This window comes from Lonchura striata, chromosome 9 (genome assembly GCF_050655825.1).
Source record: "Lonchura striata isolate lonStrDom1 chromosome 9, ASM5065582v1, whole genome shotgun sequence".
Lineage (NCBI taxonomy): Eukaryota > Metazoa > Chordata > Aves > Passeriformes > Estrildidae > Lonchura > Lonchura striata.
In genome coordinates this window covers 23,508,619-23,523,007 of record NC_140711.1, presented here as the reverse complement: position 1 = coordinate 23,523,007, position 14,389 = coordinate 23,508,619, and the positions used below count along the sequence as shown (strand labels likewise).

General features: G+C 40.8%; 1 protein-coding gene across 10 annotated transcripts in view; it reads right to left on the bottom strand.

Moving 5' to 3' along the window:
• MCF2L2 (MCF.2 cell line derived transforming sequence-like 2) overlaps positions 1-14,389 on the bottom strand; it is a 157,726-nt gene that overhangs the window by 41,244 nt on the left and 102,093 nt on the right. The window lies entirely within an intron of this gene.

Below are 14,389 nucleotides of genomic sequence, written 5' to 3'. Positions count from 1 at the left end.
CTGAAAGACAAGAAGGTAGAGAGTCATAGTGTTAACCAAGCACATGTGAAAGAAAAAAAAATAGGATTCCTTAAAAATTCCTGTTTATGCCTTCAACTACACACAAAAATCTTCTGAAGGTCATTTCTCATTTCTTCAATATTGTGCCTTGTTGATAAGATTAAAAGACCTAAGCACATCTTGGACTGTATTTTTTTCACCTAATTTTAAACTTCATCTTGGATTTTTCTGTCATTTTTATACCTGCAAACTGGAAAAAAAAAGGTCTTTTTTCTAAGAATAACTAATATTGAATAAAATGAAGCTATATGTCAGAGCTATGCTAATGTTTCTGTTTAATTTCTTTTATAAAATAAACAAAATCAGTGGCTAGATTTCCATCCTTTAATACAATGCAAAAATAGGCAACAGGATGATTTCAGAAGTCTGAAAAGATGAAACTATATTAGAGGAAATATTTTTACTACATTTTTGACTTTTTTAATATCAGTTTAATGCTCCCAGGTAACTTGAAAAAATGTATCTTGAAGATGCCTACCTTATTTCACAGAAATGTAAACATAATAACCAATTCACTCTTGGACAAATAACTAATTAGATTTTAAAATAAAATAACATTAGTTCTCTCATATTTTTATGCATCAAATATCCCATATTATCAAGAAAGTGTTGTCTTTAGTAGTGTTATGAACAAAGTTTTCAGGGTAGCTCCTCCAGAGGTGTGAGCAGTAGGAAAGAACAAGTACCTGGTGTTCCTTCCCTGGCTTGCACTTCTCGAGAATCTTTAGGCACGGCTAGCTCAAGCCAAAACACATCCCCAGAAGGACACTGGGGAATAATGTCTAGAGGAACTGGAGTGTGGCCAGCCATGAGCAGCACACAACTCGAGGCCAGTAAAGTGTAGGCAGCTCTTGGCATCAATACCAGCACATGCATTCATGCAGCATCTTCCTGCACACACTGCCTGTGCCTGGTTACCTGGCTTTGTGTGTCACACAGCAGTCACACCATCAGCCAGACCCTGCTTACCTGGCTTTGTGTGTCACACAGCAGTCACACCATCAGCCAGACCCCGTCAGCCCTTCAGATCATGAATCATGCCTGTACTGTTGCATCCACTATAAGGGGTTTTCCTCATTCTCCACAATTTTTTAGCATGTCCTTTTTGAGGTTAAAAAAACCATTATACCTCTGATAAAGCTTCATTTGAATGGTTTGGCCAAGCATTTGAAAATAAAATAGCCACATTTCAGCTTGCAGCTTGAAATGCAAAAGCAATGACTAAAATATTACTTGGCTACTACAATAGATTCACTGGTTTCCTTTGGATTTCCCCAGTCCTTTTTCAAGGAAATGTGGTTTTTTAGGCTAGCTAGGGACCACTTATTCAGGTCTCAAAGGCTATTACTCCTTTATGGACCACTGCTTGAGAAACATTATAAATACTGAGAAAACCAGACCTTACCTTTAACTGATGTTTCAAATTTTGTTATAAAATATCTGGGATTTCATAGCTGTCTTGACATAATGCCTTAAATTACAGTGTCCAGCACAAGGTAGGGCAGTGGGTGAGAGCTGTACCAGTGCTCCCCTGGCCACAGTCAGGTCCCATTGGCCACTCTTGCACTGGCTGTGGGCTCCTGGTGACTCTCTGTGCTCCCCCTCAGGTGTCCCTAGTTTGGGAGACCCCCCCCCCAAAATATTCCACTGCTGATTGTGCCAGGACTGGAGCTGCTCTGTGACTGCCATAGGCAATGAGGGGAGCTTAGCACACACCTGCTGCCAGTATCACATTTAACAAAAATACGAGGCAGCAATTGACAGGATTATTGTCTGCCCACCCCCTTTTCCCCTTTGACATGCATGACCTACTCTAGAACTACTTTCTAGTGTAACTGGGATGTGTGAAATAAAGGGGCAGGGGAGAACTTCTGCACTGTATTGTTCATTCATTTCAGAGAAATTTTACAAGAATTTGAGCTTTGCATGGCAGCAGTCCAAACACAACAAAACTCTGAGCTCACTGAAGTTTATGGGCAGTTCTGTCAAGAATAACTCCTCACCAGGATAATTTCCAAGCAAACTGGCCATCTCAGCAGGGATGGTAAAGTATTAGGCATCTGACCTAAATGTCAGAATCTGAGAAATCCCTAAAGTCCTATCTGTAGGCATTCTTGTTGCTAGTAAAACTTCATTTCACTCAAGTACACTTGCTCCTTCCCCATGAAACAAAGAAATTCACCAAACCATCAGAGTTAGCCAAAAGTAGAATATTCTGGTCCCGGTAATACCTGACTCAGTATCTTTCCTGGCATGGAAATAGTGATGTGAAACACTGCTCAGGAGGTCAAGGCCAGCTGTCCCTCTGTGGGGGGAGTTAAACATGTCCTAACAGAGGGAGCTCAGCAACCACCAACCTGGCAAAGCCCCAAGTATGGCAGGCCCCTGCTGCCCCCCTGCTTGCCAGAATTAGGGTGTGTTTGTGGCAGGGATCACACACAGATTCACTGATAGGATGTCAGATGTTCCTCCAGCAAAGGAAACTTCTTGCTGTGGAACTTAAATACAATGCAGGCACTAGCTCACATTTCCTTGAATGATTGATCTGGGTTTCTAAGGAAACATTGTGGCCTTGGATACACCAAGACCATATTTCCCTCAAGGGGGATTTTACAGAGGTGCCATTTGGGCTGGTTTTTCTCACTTCAGCAGCTGTGATATCCTGTGGCCCTGCAACACTACTAAGATCTCACACATTGAACCATTTTCCATGACTACCCAGCTTTGAGAAGCCCTGAAGTGCCAGCACAATATGGATGATAAGAAAGGAGACAGTAGCCAAAGTTTACAATTTCTGCTTTGTCAATAGTGCTGTCTCTGGCAAGTTAGTCGTGCCATGCTGAGTGAAGAAAAAAAAAAATATTTCACAGAGGAAGTTCCTCAACAAGGGTTAGAATGTAGGAGCTGCAATGGACAACAAAGCATTGGGAAAAGATTTGTTTTTAGCCAAGGCTGCAAGTGAAACCTTGAAACTGAGGTAAACACTGCTATTACCTATCACCCTTGACTTTTAGAGATGCATTTCTCTATCTGCCCCTGCCTGTGCTGGTATTTAGATCAAAGGTAGCTATTTATATCACTTTGGACTGAGCAAATAGCAATTAGCAGCATTGTTGTTATACGTATAAACTTACCCTGCACTGTATTGTGTTGTTGCAACAAAATTTTGTCAGTAGGTATTTATCTGAGCTGGCTTCTTCAGGTAACTGAGGGCACACTTCTAGGAAGGGCCTCACCACAGTGGCCATAGAGCAGACACATATCAAACCATTTCATCTCAGTTACTCTTTCTCCTTCCTTCTTTAAAAACAGAAGGAAAAAGAAACAACTGAACAGTTGGCCAAGCTTCCCAGAGTTGTCAGGTCATTCTGCAAGTCTCTGTCACAGTAATTTTGGTAGAATGGTTTCTCTGCTGTAATGTGCTGCCTTAAAAAACCCCATCAAATATAATGAAACACTAAGCAGGAATATAATCTAGAGATTACCACAACCTATTAATATCTCCTCTGGCTAAATCTCAATTGCTTTGTCCTCATACAGTTACTATTTGTGCATCCTGCTCAGATGACAATACAAACTAATTCAGGATTTTTGTCTCCATAGCTGTGTTTCTCTAACAAACTCATTGACTCACCTTCTCTCACAGATCCTGTTTCTATGCCTGGATTTGCTATCACACATGCCTGTCCTGATAAGGAGTCTTCCCAGAAGAGGAATTGAACCTATTAATTAGAATTAAACCAGGGAGCTTTTTTGAAAAGAACCCCTGGCATAAATCAAACTGGTGTTCCAAAATTATTATGCTGCAGAAAACCTGACTGCGTGGCCGGTGTGGAACCAGCAGAAACAGCACTCATGCATGAGCTCTCTATACCTGTCTATACAGTGCCTAGTAAATGGAACAAGAGTATTTTCAACAGCCAGAACAGCAGAAAATGGGTATGCAAGAACAAAATATTTAATTTAATAAATGAAAACAACAACAACAACAACAACAACAAAAACCACTCCCATCACTTTCATAAATACATCTAATATAGACAGAGAGCTACTTAAATTGAAAATACTGGCTCTTTTAATACCTGAGGCTTCAAACACAATAGTAAGGACTGAAAGAACCTCTGTGCAATCATGGAAATATAAACACAGAAAAAATATCAACATTGGATAGACTTGGACTTAAGGGAAGTCAGAGTGAATAATTTACTGGCTTGCAAAAATGAGCACAGTGGTAAAAACCCCTCTGGTCTAGCACTCTGGCTACTTTTAAGTACTGTGAAACTTCTATTTCTGAATGTAAATAAAATTTAACAAAACTATAATTTTTTGCAATGGTATCTTCTTTGTAGGTGGTATATGATAAAAGTCTCACTGTTGCAGTAGAAACAGAATCAGCAATAAATATCACATCCAGTTTTGAATTAGAAATCACTACAAGAAATTCTAAGGCTGGTCTAATTGTAAAATCTCAAAATTATCTTGGTGCTGTGGAATGAAAAGAAATGACAGCATGTCAATAGCTGAGTAGAAGAAACTTCCATTCCACCTACATAATTGAATTTAAGAGGCCTTTTTCAGTAGAAAAATATTCTCAACTGAGGTTGTGCAACAACTCAAATGAAATTTGAGTAATGAGTCAGTTGCTGTACTTTACCTCGTGAAATGTAATAAAAGATCATTCTGGATGTAAGAACTTGTGTTTCAACAGAATTTGTTGTTAGTTGATACAGTATTTGTTAGTTGATACAGAAAACAGTTCTTATTTCTCTGCCATGTACTCTTATTTTTGTTGTTTTGTTTTGTTTTGTTTTGTTTTTTCCAATGAGAGCAATGCCTCAAAAGAACAATGATAGTTCTTAAAATACATTTCATGGCTGCAAACAAAATCCAACTAAGTAACTTTGAGAAGCATAAGGGACTTAGGTAATTCTCCACTCCATCTCAAAATCTGTGCCCTTTACTGAAGTTATTGTAATTGCCTGCTGCAACATCTAATGGATTTGCTCTGTTATGGAAGTTCCTCTGAGCAGAAGGATTGCATCTTTGTTAGAAATATATTTCACCACCAAAGTCACCACTTATAATATTTTGCTTCTTCTGAAATAATCTGAACACTTCACATAAAAGGAATTGTCCCACATTCATTGTTCCCAAAACAAATGACCTTGGGGAAATATTTTTATATATCTTAATTAGTTGGCCTACATTATAGGAACCAGAGCATAGTTGTTAATGGAGACGTAAATTAATTAAATCACCTACAGAAAGGAATAATATGAATAGAGGACTAAAAGTCACACAGGAGCTGTTTCTCATCTCAGCTGTACATCTACACTGAAAAGATGCATCTCTGAACCTAAATTTGAGCTGCCTTTAGACAATGTGGATGCTACAGACTGGTTCTTACTATAGGCCAAAATGACAGACCACATAGCTGTGTACATATTTTGTCAATTACCCACATTTGTGAACTACACATCAGGCTCCCCTCGTGATTTTGGTTTTAATCTTGCAGCTCCACTCTTTCTATTTGATGATAGAGATATATTTAGCTCTGTGATATCTCAGCATTGAGTAATCAATTAGCTGAAAGCAGGTGAATAATTTATATACAAAAATAGTGTAACTGCTAGGAGTTATTAGTATTAGGTTGTATTCCAGCAGATTGTAGTAGGTTGGTAGTAAATTGAGATCCATAGAAACTCCTATACACATGTGCTTGTGAAATATTTGATGTAACTGAGACACTGCAGGTTAAGAAATTGCTCCCACACTGTGCAGACTTCCAAACAATTTCTTTGTTTGTTTGGGATCATGAGTATTTACATACAGGCTACAGAATTAACTTAATTACTCAGATTTCAGTATTCTTCTTTAGAAATATTTCCCAGTCAAAAGAAAGCATGGTGATTTCCTAGGGCCAGGCGGATCTAGTGCAGCAACAAACGATACTGCATAAAGGATTTAAAGTGAGGACAGAGGAGGAAGATATAATTCTTCACTACACTTTCTTAAGGATGGATTTGATCTGCTGAACTGAAGACAGTATGAGTTACCACCCAACCAAGGAAGCTCACTGATTTTTAAAATGTAGAAATACAAATATATGCACATATGCATAAAAGTAAAGGTAATTTATATACTAATACTGACATTTACTCTCATACTTATTTTTAGCTTAAAACATACTTTGTGAATATATATCAGTCATATATATATATACATATATCAGTGATATTTATATATATATATATTCATGTATCAGTCACAACTGATATTCAAAAGATAAGGCCTCTGAAATTAAGCACTTTAGATTTTGCATGTCCTACTCATGTGGGAAATTCACAGGGGTTTTTTTGGGTCCTGGCAGTAATTTCTTCCTGGCCCCCTTTCTCTTAAAAGTTGAAAATAGAGCAGGTAAAAAAAAAAGTCTCTAGATATGTAATAGTTTCTGACTTCTGAAAAAAAGAAAATATTTAACAGCCTTTTTGTATGCCCAACCTAACTTTTAAGACAGCAGCTACTTTCAGATTACATGCCGTATGCTTTTTCCATTCCTTTGTAGACACAATACAACAATATCCAAATACCAGTTGACCTCATTGAGCAAGAAATCTGATAAGGGCTGACAGTGCTGTGGATTTTCCCACACAGGATGGTAAAGCACTTTTTCAATAACAGCAAAAGTTACAGTGGTAAAACCCCAAAGCTTTCAGACAGACAAGACCAGCCATATAAAACCCAGAAGTAGGTTAAAGGAAACATAACGGACTCTGTTTATACTGAGAATTTATGCTGACTGATAGAGCTCAGGCTCTAAACAAACCTAAAGCTACACCTACACCTAAACCTAAACCTAAACCTAAACCTAAACCTAAACCTAAACCTAAACCTAAACCTAAACCTAAACCTAAACCTAAACCATGCCCACAGCCTCGCTCCAAAATTCTCAGCAGTCTCAGGTGGGTATCCTTGCTGTGGGTGTCTTGTTGGGACAGAGAAGGATTTAGACACTTGTGACTCTGCTCCCTACAGATTCCTATACCATCCTAATCTCTCACTGCAGAGCACCTCTGATAGTGCTGTGACTTACACATCTCAGGTCTGTGGTACTCACTTGTCCCCTCCCTGTCCCTGCAAAGACATTTTGTGCCATACAGAGGCATTTTTTATTGGAATATAAAAGCTTAATACAGAACTATAATTTACTTTGTGCAAATGGCAACACAAATTCTATTCTGAAAGGCAAATGTCTTCAGAAGAGCAGGAGAAGAGCATCAGTGGTTTTGATTCTCATGGCAGATTTGCCTTTGATAGCTTTGTTCTGCAAGACTTTGTAAGGCCATTTGGGTAGAACGAAGAATTAGTTTCATTAATAAAATTAATAATAATTGATCTTATGGACAGGCCTGAGTTTATGTTGGGGAGGACTGACCAAGGAAGTTCATGTTGCACTTGGAAGTGAGAAGATAGGTTTGGTGATGATGCCTCATCCTTTGAGGGGCTATATTTCAAGCACTGGAACAAGCTTCCCAGGAAAGTGGCGGAGTCACCATCCCTGGAGGTATTTTAAAGTTGTGTAGATGTGGCACCTGGGGACATGGTGTAGTGGTGGCCTTAACAGTGCTGGGGTAATGGTTAGACTTGATAACCTTAAAGGTCTTTTCCAACTGAAATTATTCTATGGTTCTGTGGTTTCAGTCTGAGATATGACCCTAAGGAAACTCCATCCTGCAAAATCTGCTTCTTCCCATAATAGAACACGGCATTGTGCCAGACTTACAATCTATGGTCCTCCACACCAAACTCTAGTATACCTTGGACTCAGCTTTTAAATAATCTCAAGAATCAGCATTCTTGGGGCCTGGGACAAATAAACTCAGATGTTAGTTACAGGACAGTGGCAATGGAACAGGGAGAGAAAATTCTGACCAGCTCAAATGGAGCAACTGAAACACATATTATGCTTTAGTTAATCTCTTCTTGGCACATTTACATCAGTCAGTAAGTTGTGAACTGCCACAGCTGAGGACAAACATCCCCTTTTTGTGTGTCACACTTCCTCAGCCACAGCAATCTGGGCCAGAGGGGCAGGCAAGGATGCTGCCATCTGCAGCTACCACACTCCACCCGGCAGGGACTGAGAATCACAGCTCTCAGCAACATCCACATCCATTTACTGAACTATACTTTGGGCAACCCTGTCTGCCACACCCTGAAACACTGCTTGCAGAATTTAATGATAAACTTGGAGAAAGAGGGAGAGGCACTCATGGAATATATTCCAAACTTAGAAAGAAAGTTTAGAGAACTGTTGGATAGACTCCAGCTGGAGAATGTGTTCAGAGGGCCACCTTACTCAGTAGGAAACTCAGAGGGAAACTCTCACAGTTGAAGATTGCAGGAAACTGGAAGGACATTACCCAGCACTTGGTTTCTTACTTTTTTCTCTAAGCAGCTGCTAATGGGGAACGTCCAAGATAATACAATGGGACAAAGAGATTTCTAGGCTCATCCACGACAGCCATTCTTCAAGCAGGGAGCTTGGTTTATCAGCTTCAGTGGCTGTTGCAGGTCTTACACAAGCCCTGCCTACGTGGGAAATGCCTTGTTTGCCACTCCAATGTTTGTAGTTAGAGCTGGGGCTGGGTGCAGCTGCAACGTTGCCTGGCAGAGGTAAGAGCACTGCACCAAGCACGGCTCTTACAGGGGTTGGAGCTCGGTGTCCTCTGCCCACACAGGAAATCTGGCCTGACCAACTGCTGGGGGAGCCAGCACAGACAAATAGAACTTAGGCGCTTTTACCAAGAAGAGCATGCTTAGGATCACCTTGTTCAGCTCTAATGCAAGTCAGGTGCCACAAAGGCAAGACTGTCCACGTAGTTTATCCAACATGGATATTAACCAGGGAACAGTATTTGAAGACACGTCTGTAATAACTAGAAATACAAATAAAGCATCTGTGTCTTCCAACTAGAGGCCACAGAGAAAGATCAGCAACAGCATATTGAATAATCTGCATATGCACAGGAACTTTGCAGAGTCTACAGAGGAGCTGCTGGACAGACAAGTCATGCTATGTAAAACAGAATTCCTTTCTAGACTCATACAAAGAAAGAATGTTCCTCCTGGATTAAAAAATCCACATGAATTTTCAGAAGTGAATACAGAATTCTAAACATGATTACGTCACAAATCTTCCAAACCTAGTTATTATATTCCAGTTAATGAGCAGCTTTTAAATGCAGGAAATAAAGTCAGCAGTGATTTACTGCACTAAATCACTGCTCCATTGAATCACTGAGTGATCTCCCATCTGCTCTGTCCTGTCTGCTGCTGTCCTGCAAACTGTGCAATTATTTAGATCAGCTCAGTGTGGGTGCAAGTCACTGACATCTGATTAGGCAACATGACGTGCTCTTTGTGCTGCTGTAAATAACAATGTGAAGTGCTCAGCACTCCTTCATGAGCTAATTGACACACAGGAGCTGCATGTTTTTGACTACAGAGTTTAAAACCGGATTCCATTGAAACTGGTGTGAATGTGTGAAGGGAAGGCTTTGGCAGCTGTCCGGAGAATTTTACACTCTGAGAGGTGTGATTGCTCCTGGTTTATTTCCGTGGTTTCCCAGCCTGGAGACTGTCACTGTTCTGCCCTTACAGAGAAGGCAGCACCACCTGAACTGAGGTGGTATAAAATCACACCAGAGCCTCTCCCTCTCCTTCCCCATCCCTCAGCTGCTAACACTGACAACAGGGCTAATTTCTTCTGCTCCTGGGCTTGTGCCTGTGTTACCTGGGATTTCGAGGTATTATGCAAATACATAAAGGCCAGAGACTATAGACCTGCCATGTTGGAGCCAAGCCAGGTTTTTATGGAGACGTGAACAAGCTACAGCTGGGGAGAAACAAACAAAAAACTTCAAGTCCACATGTGCTTCTTCAGAGAAGATGCATCCAGTCCTAAGCCAACACAGAGCTGCCTTTCTTTGCGTGTGCTCTGTAAAGCCTGAGTTGGCTCAGGGGTGTGAGGGAGCAGACCTTTAGGCAGAGGAAGAGGAAGAGGTGGGAGATTGCTGCCCATTGACTGCAGAAATTTTCAGTGCTTTTCAAATGGAGCACACGCATTTCTGTGACACTGGACAAGACAGAAGATACCTGTGATGCTAAACACCCCATGTGCCTAAACTAAACCGACCATCCAGGATGTGCATGTGGCCAGCTGCATTCCTGGAGCCTGCCCAGAGCCAGCAGGCAGCAGAACAACTGCACAGAAAACAAGCTGGGGAATTCCTGGAATTTCTGAAGAGCATTAAAATAACCTTAGTATCCAATAGCAAGCAGGTATGAGAGATAATAGCAGAAGTGACTGCTTAATGCTCATTTATATTCGATTAAGTGCAGATTTTGTAAGAAAACATATCGAGAGTGCTTTTTTCAGCTTTTCTCTACCTCCCAGACTTGGGAGCAAGGACACAAGGACTTCAGGGACTTCAGGAAACCTCCAGAACACTCAGTCAAATGCTGTATTGTAGCAATAAGATTTTTTTTTCCTCCTCTTCATAATAATTTTCCCAGTTCCCAGAAATATTTGGAACTCTAGTAGGAATACATCTCCCCTTGCTATTCTACACAGATTTCTATCAGTATCCAGATCTCCCTACATGGCAGCACACACTTCACTTCAAAGGTCTTCCCAACCCTTTAGGCTGTAATTAGACTTGTAAATGCTGGAGCCAATCTGCCCAACAGGGAAACTTCTCTGAAAACAAAAATTTTGTAAAAGTTGAAAGAGATGATGGCAAACAAGAAATGGCTTGTGGCTTCTTGAAATTTCTCCTGCTGACTGAACTTTCATTAAGTCTGGTGAAAGAAAACAGCTCCCTGTGCCTATTGATAAAGTTGAGAACATAATTTGTCTTTTGAAATGTAGACTCAAAGTTCTTCCCCACTACCAGCTGGGAGTTTTCATGAGCCTGGAAAGTAGACTGGAAAAGCATGATGTTGGGCTTCTACTGTAACACTCACTAAAATCACCTTGTTTCAATTGTAACAGAAGTCTTATATTACACTATTTTATGAAATTTGTTATATATTTTTACATTCAGGCTATATATATATTTCCATTCATTTACACACTGAATGGAAGCCTTTGCAATGGATCTTACTTATGTCATGTAAAGGGGGAGAATTGTCGTCTAGTCTGGAAAAGAAAAGGCTTTGGACTTCGGCCTTTTAAAATATAAAGGGGCTTACAAGAGAGAGACATTTACCAAAGCCTGTAGTGACAGCACAAGGGGTGATGGTTTTAAACTGGCTGAAGGCAGATTTAGATTAGATATCAGGAAGAAATTCTTCACTGTGAGGGTGGTGAGGCATTGGAACAGGTTGCCCAGAGAGGCTGAGGATTACCCTTACCTGAGAGTGTTCAAGGCCAGCCTGGATGGGGGTCTGAACAACCTGCTCTAGGTGCAAGGTTCCCTGGCCATGGTAGGGGTGTTGCACTAAAAGATTTTTGGGTCCATTCCAACCTACACTATTCTAGGTTCTAATATTTATCTCTGCCTCCTGTAGAAGCTTTGCATCTTTGACCAATAGCTAATGAAATCAGGAAACTTAGCTCTCTACTGCATACACAGGTCTGATGGTTACAATAAGTGCTTGGACACCAAAGCTTTTAGTAGCACTCCCTAAGCTACTAGTATTTTTGACACCAGTCTACACCTAAATTTAGCAATTCCCAGACCTAATGTCAGCACAACTTTGCTATTGCCGATTTAGAATAGGGCTCTGGCACAATATTCTCATTCTGAAAATAGCTTCTAATTCTTCACCCAGGGCAGAATTGCTGTCCTGCTCTACCCACACAACCTGATGATTCAGTGATACACTTATTCTCATGTTCAGAGTGATGCAGACTGGAGGTCCCCAGTCCTTGCTAGATCAATAACTCCGACCCAGATAATAAGAAACACTGAATCTAAAGGATTCTTAGATTTAAATAATATCCAAATCTACAATGGGAGCCTGGCATTTGAGGGCACAAACACCTTCAGGCACACAGGCTGCACACTCCAGAATATGAATATGCAAAGTGACAGCTGGCTGCTGGTGTGCAGAAGTGATCCCAGATGCTCCACAGGTTTCCTCAGTATGTAAAGCACACTTTATGTGTGTGTTCAGAGGACAAGCAGTGAGTCTGGACTGTGTACATGCTTGGAGATTATTTTGCATGTGTACAGAAGTGCCCCATGCATACATGATAGCTGAGGCCACTCCTTAGTCTTAAACTTGATTCTCTTTCATTAAAGTCACAAAAATGATACCTCAGACTTCAAACCCTGAACTGGTCATTCATGAAGTTAATTATGTCTGAATATAAATGTAGGAGAGGTTACTGTCTCATGAGAATTTAATTCAGAAAAGAGGGAGTATGCTGCTTATGTGACATGCCTCACCTGAGTACAAAACCACCAATGCCTTGCTTATTATTCAGCAGTAATAGACCTGAATGAAGATGAAACATGAATAACACTGTAACTCCTGCCACTGCACACCAGTCACTTCCAGACACACATTGCTGTGCTTGTAAGTGATCTCTGTCAAGGCCATATTGACTAGTCACTGAGAACACTAAAACCACATGCACAATCTTGGGGGTCATCTCATGAAAAGAGTTAGACTGTGGTCAGAAAGCCCTGGAACAGGTGTCATACTTCTGTGTTTTCAAAATGAAGCACTAACACTGCCCAACAGTGAGTTCCCTAGCCCTTGTTGCAAGGTGGACTAGAAAAATGCTGGGTTTATCAGATCCAAACCAGGAAAATAGTCCAAATTTACAGGAAATTCAGTTTCCTATCTGATGGGGATTGCCAATGTCAGCTTTTTGGATGAAGTTTCTTGATCAGTTTATCCACTCCATAACTATAAAGGAACAACTGAGCATCTTTGCATGCTCCCAGTACTTCCATCCTGCCTCCTTCCTCACGTTTGAGAGTGAGAGTACACCAGCATGCACTAAGGTAAACTGGTGAGCTTGAGGAGTTGACCCAACCCAAAAAACACCACACACAAAAAAAAAAAAAAAAAAAACCAACACCAAAAAACCTCAAAAAACAACAAAAAACAAACTACATGAGGTGAGTGTGTGGAGAGAGAGAAAAAAGTGCAATAGCAGCCCTAAATGAGCTTAGACTGGTTGTAAAATTATTTTCAGAATAGATCTATGAATCAGATTTCCGGCCATAAATTCAAACCACAGAGCAGCCAAGCAAATCATTTCCCCACAATAATATTTGAACATAAATTGAGTAATATCCCAGCAAAATAATCAATGCATGATTTGGCCAGTTTGCTACAGGAATAGGCTGCCTACAGACATTTGTGCAAATGAACTAGAAAGGGTTGCCTTGCTTGCAATTTTGTTAAAAATGCCCAGCTCTGTTATACTTACAGTCTAAGCATAGTCATGTGGTTGTGAAAGACTTTCACACTTCTCATACAAGAAGCACGTCAAGGATACCCAGAAAGATGCTGGTTTGGTTTATCAAATAGAACTGTGCTTCTGGATTTTTAGATTGTCTTTCCATTGACTGAATAGCTCTTCTCAGGAATGTTGGGTCTGGGCTATCCTGGGCTGCACTGCACAACACAACAGGCACTGCTGGATCATGGCAGTCCCTCCTGTTGAGGTGGGTCTGTGGGATGAACCCAGCAGCAGCTGGGCCAGAAGCACAACCCCTCTGAGAGCAATGTGTGGCTTCCTCAGGGCTCCTTGGAGATTCAAAGGCTCAGAAGCATTAAATGACAGATCTCTGATCCCAACCTCCTTGTGCAAATACTTCGTTGGTAAATCGTCTTCTACTTAGTTACAAAGTATTTTATGGAATTTCCCTCAGACCTTCCTCTTCCACTGGGCAACAATAGCTAAACCATGTTGCTCATACAGTATGAACCAATAAGAGCACTGCAGCTCAACACAAATCTGCAGGAATTACAAACCATTCTACAAAACAGTAACATCTAGGTATTTCTCCATGTTTTGTTGAATCTTATCAACTGATTATTTACTCTGAAATAGAGCCTGAGGTTTCCAGCTGGATGTGAGGGCAGTGAGTAGAATACAGGAATCAAACCCACATCCTAGGTTGATACTGGTGCCACGGTGTGAGGGACTGAGTGAAATAGAAAGGCAGTTTGGGTAGCAGTGATGTACCTGCTAAACGTCATCCCTGTGAGCTGCCTGCACTGTCCCACATCCTTCCACTGACAAACCACCCCGCTCTCTGCACGGTGACCTGAACCTGTGCATGCAGGACAGCATGATTAC